The sequence below is a fragment of the Austrofundulus limnaeus genome, unplaced genomic scaffold (assembly GCF_001266775.1).
Source record: "Austrofundulus limnaeus strain Quisiro unplaced genomic scaffold, Austrofundulus_limnaeus-1.0 Scaffold204, whole genome shotgun sequence".
NCBI lineage: Eukaryota > Metazoa > Chordata > Actinopteri > Cyprinodontiformes > Rivulidae > Austrofundulus > Austrofundulus limnaeus.
Window position 1 is genome coordinate 848,271 of NW_013952606.1, and position 5,024 is coordinate 853,294.

The window sequence follows — 5,024 nt, forward strand, 5'->3', positions numbered from 1 at the left end:
CTCTTATTACTTTTAAAAATAATAATATATTTTTCTTTATCACAGTAACATTTAAAATACAAATTACTACAATAAACACATTTTTTTGCTGAACCGGCTTAATAATCTGACCCATTTATACAAAAACTAAGAATCTTGGAAAAATATTATTCTTTCAGTAAATTTATTCTTGGATCAGTGATGTTTTACTTCCCTGTTTTCATTTTGGGTAAACATTTGGTCTTATCTGTCCAAACAACATTGTTCTAACTTCTACAAGCCTAGAGATGTCTTCAGATGAAATAGACAAACTGAAGTTTTAATGCTAAATCTACCAGTGCTAAATAAGCTAATATTACTATTTAGCTGGAATGGTGCTACATTTTGCAAATGTTCTTTTAAGGGTAAAGCTTTTTTTGCGGCTTTTTTCTTCTTCATCCATATTTTCAGTTGCAGGCTGAGTCATTTCTACCTTCTCCTCTCTGTCATGTGGATGGAAGACCTCCAGTGATGAGAGAATGTGTAGCGCTGAGCTAATACATATGTATGGTGATAGCATCGGAGCTAAAAATGATAAGTTTTATGAACAGCTTAAACTTTTACTCAACCACTGTGACAAAACTAAAGAAACAATCCTAATGGCTGATTTTAATGTTAATTGGAATATAAAGATGGAGCGAACAACTCTTAAATAACAGGCTATTTTAATTTAACACAAATAATTAAAAATCCAACCAGAATAACAAACCACTGTGAAACACTAATAGATCTGCTGTTTTCAAATCATACTGAGAGGATTATTAMAACATACAATCTCATCACAGGGCTTTCTGATCAGAGTATTGTACTTTTTGTGATGATTTGTGCGTGATGTGTTGCTTTGTTGTTGTGTGCTGTGCCTCCCCCTGGTGTCCATGTTCTATGTTTCCATACCCATCGTGTTCCTCAGTCTCTTCTGGTTCTTTCTAGTCAGTTCATTCACACTTATCCTCACTTATAATCACCCAGCTGCTTCCAACTTCCAYTTAGCCATGTTAGTATTTAACCAGCTTCTCTTCACCACTTCAGTGTCCGATCTTCTGAAAATATTGAGACAAACTTACAGAATTTTAACTCAAAAAAAAAAAATCAAAGAAATTGAACAATTTTTTAAAGCAAAGAGTATAAAAAAGGGAAACCATCTACCTTGGATGGGTAAGGACTGCAAAAAAAAATCACAGGAAAAAGAGACACATCTTAAAGCATTTTTTTTTTAATCTGGTCTTACCTACCATTGACAGGCAAAGATTTACCTCCATGAGAAATAAAACAACTCATGCCCTATGTAAAGCTAAGGCCAATTTTTTTTCTGGACATCATTAAAAGTGCTAATAGAAATGGCAAAATATTAATAAACTGACTGGAAAGCAAAAATAAAATGGTTAACGATAAAATGGAAATAAAAGTTAATGAGCTGCTAAATGATCCAAAAGAATTAGCAAATGAATTGAACAATTTCTTTATTACCTCTGTCAATGAAATAACATAAATATTTAGTCATTCTGAAATAGCTGGCAAATGTATAGATCCTGAATATGCAGTTTTCAGATTAGAACAAGTATCTGAGATGGAAGTGGCCAACATTATAACCTATAATAACCTATAATAACCCTAAAACACAGGCTTTTTGACAACCTAAACAGCTTGTACACAAATATACTTATTTATACTTTTTTGTGTGTTTTTGTAATAGTTATGGGGAAAATATTACATTAGCAATTATTTTATTACCCTTTAAATTGATTTCTGCAGATTATACAAGGTGCTTCATGACCCATAATTGGGTCCCAAGCCCAACTTTGGGAACCAAAGTGCAGAGGTTCCCAAACTTTTCAGCTTTTGACCCACAAAATAACAGTAGCAGAGACCTGTGACCCCTTCTATTTTTGGATGATAAACATTTGTATCAGGTCAACTAAACATGGGCATAGTAACAATATTTTTATACTACATTTATCCGTTTTAAATACACTAACCTCACTCCTTTGTAACAACTAAGACAAAAATGTAATTAATTCAGAAAATCTTTTCAGGACCCCACCTTGATGTTTCGGGACCCCACTTTGGGTCCTGACCCCAACTTTGGGAAACAGTGCTGTAGACCATCAAGCACTTCTGTCTAAACTGACTCACTTTAACTTAGCAGAAGATGCCGTGAAATGGTTTGAATCTCACTTATCAAACAGAAAACAACCGTGAGTGTTGGTGGCACTGTATCGTCCTCCCTTGAATGTCCTGCAGGGGTCCCACAAGGTTCTATTTTGGGACCAGTATTGTTTTCTTTATATATGTAGTAAGTGACCTTCCAAATGTTAGCTAAAATGTCGATTTTCAAATGTATGCTGATGATGCCTTATTTTTACACCTGTTAAGAGCACACAGGAGGCATCATCTATCCTTACATCAGCTCTGGAGAAAATACAGCATTGGTTCTTTTAAATCCTGTCTGTTATTGAACAAAAACAGAAAACTGTTTTTGTGATGTTCACCCACAAAACTGCAGAAGTCCAGTGTGTTCCTTGACCTTGTAGAGGAATTCAAGTACCTCTGGGTCCACCCTGGACCTAACGCATTTAAAAAACACATCAAACTCACTGCAAACACAATCARCTTTAAGCAAAKCAGATCATCTACGACAATCAGTTCTGCTAAAACGTTTCTCCGCTCAATGATATTTTCACACAGACCACTGCATCACAACCTGCTCACTCACCGGAGACACAACTTTAAAACAAATAGAAACTTTTTTCAAAAAAAATCTTTAAAAATCTTTGCTCAAAAGCCTCTGTCATTCCATCAGTGTAACATTTTAGAAAAATATAATGTGCTCAATTTGGAAAGTTTTAACAGTAATAGCTTAACTTATAAAGTTCTTCACGGATTAGCTCCACCTCCACTCTCTACCTAATAAATAAATAAAATCTCAGTACCATTATTTAAATTGATACTTCCGCTAATACTAGTCCTACTACTTGTGAATTATTATTTTCTATTGACATGTTACCACTTGGTCAGGTTCTTCATAAATTTAACATCTTTTTCCATTTCTATGCAGACGATTCCCAGATTTATTTGGCTATCCCATCTAACCGCAATAAACTCACTTTTTCTCTTTCAGACATCAAAACCTGGATGTCTGATAATTATCTTTTAGTAAATAATGATAAAACAGAGGTGATAGTGTGTGGGCCAGAGACCAAACTCAGTCTCTTTCTAGTATTGGCTTTAACTGCTCTCATGAAGCCAGAAACGACTGGTGACAGAAGGAGAGGGGACTTTTATGGTCAGGGCTCCCAGTTTGTCGAATGCATGTTAGACAGACGACCTCATTGTTCTCTTTTAGATCGTTTTTACTTACATAATTAGGTTTTTAATATTTGATAGTGGTTTCTTTTTTGTTTTATTGCAATTGATTTACCATACCATACCATACCGTACCATACCATACCATACCATACCATACCATACCATACCATACCATACCATACCATACCATACCAACTTTATTTATAAAGCACTTTAAAACAACCACAGCTGATACAAAGTGCTGTACATTAAAACACAACATAATAAAAAAGTGATTAAAACGGTTTAAAAACAAAAACAAACAATTTAAAACTAGATCCCGCTGGTGTTGAAAGCCAAGTAAAATGGATGGGTTTTAAGATGAGATTTAAAAGTATTTGGTATATTTTTTTCGTGTTGTCTTTGACGTTTAAATAGTTTTTTAATGTAAAGCACTTTGTAACATTTGTTTAGAAAGGTGCTATACAAATAAAGTTATTATTATTATTATTATTATTATTATTATTATTATTGTTGTTGTTGTGTTGTTGTTACTACTACTGCTAAAGCTAATTCCACTACTGCCATCAGTGCTAATGCTCTTAGCTTGTGTTTCACTACATGTAACTATTAGGGTTTTGATATTAGCATTTTTTTTTAGTTTTTAGCAAAAATTTTAGCTTTTAGTTAGCATATAACTTCTATTAGTTAACATTTTGCTGTAMTTTTTGCAATCATTTTTAAGATGAATTTTGAGTTTTTATTTATTATTTTTTTGCTGCTTTTGCACCAAACGTGTAGAAAGTTTTATTTCTTTAGTTACCAGCTCATGTCTGCTCCGGTTAGTTGAGTCCTTTAGAATATTCCCCCGTCACTTGATTAATTATCACTTTTGTTATGTGACATGTGAAATTAATTAATCATGTTTCATCCTTGCATGTATTATTAATCACCGGTGATGCCTTCAGGGAGGTGCAGAGACTAAAAAGTTGGTGACCTGAAACTTTGTCTCGKGGTAAACGGGACGACAGTTTTCCGTTCTGACAGAGTTCTTGTCTCTGGTGTGAGTCTGAGGCGGGTCAGTCCCACGGTGGCTGACGAAGGCGATGATGAGGAAAGTGACGTTCAGGAGTGTGTGCTGCAGAAATATTGATTGTGGAGATAGGACATGCATGAAACCTGGTCTGYCCACCCCCTCAGTGTAAAATCAAAATGATTTGCTGATGTCACGAGTGGTTTGAGCAGAGAGCCTATAACTGTTGGAGTCGGCTTGTGTGAAAGACCCACAAGTCCTGGACTGATCCAGAGACGGATCCGACAAACAGCATAAAGTGAGTACCTTATTTATTCTTTTTCTGTAAATATGAAGCAAAAATACWATTTTGAGTTTCTTTTAAGAAAAAAGCTCAATTTGATGAAGCTTTTCGGCATTGTTTTTTACAGAAATGGACCTAAAATACAAACAAATACACATGTGAAGTTGTCTTTTTCTACAACATAAGAGACYGATTCAGTCAATTCTGACAGACTTTTCAGAAAATTATTAAAGCTTTTGTGATTTTTYCTTTAAATAAACAATTGGAAAAGTGCAGATATTTTTGTGCTTTATTGAAATAGTGTGTTTTCTTAAAAAATGCAATTAATGAGCTGAAATTAAGAAAACTAATCTTATAATACATCTTATTATTTTTGGGTAAACACAATTGGGTAAACATTTTAAG

The 5,024-nt window shown here is 34.1% G+C and overlaps 1 protein-coding gene across 1 annotated transcript in view; it reads left to right on the top strand.

The window, feature by feature from the left end:
* Positions 1 to 4,283: 4,283 nt before the first annotated feature.
* Positions 4,284 to 5,024, top strand: part of iapp (islet amyloid polypeptide) — a gene marked incomplete at its 5' end in the record, with an annotated part of 4,908 nt that continues 4,167 nt past the window's right edge. The window contains 1 exon segment of the mRNA XM_014018868.1: positions 4,284 to 4,634.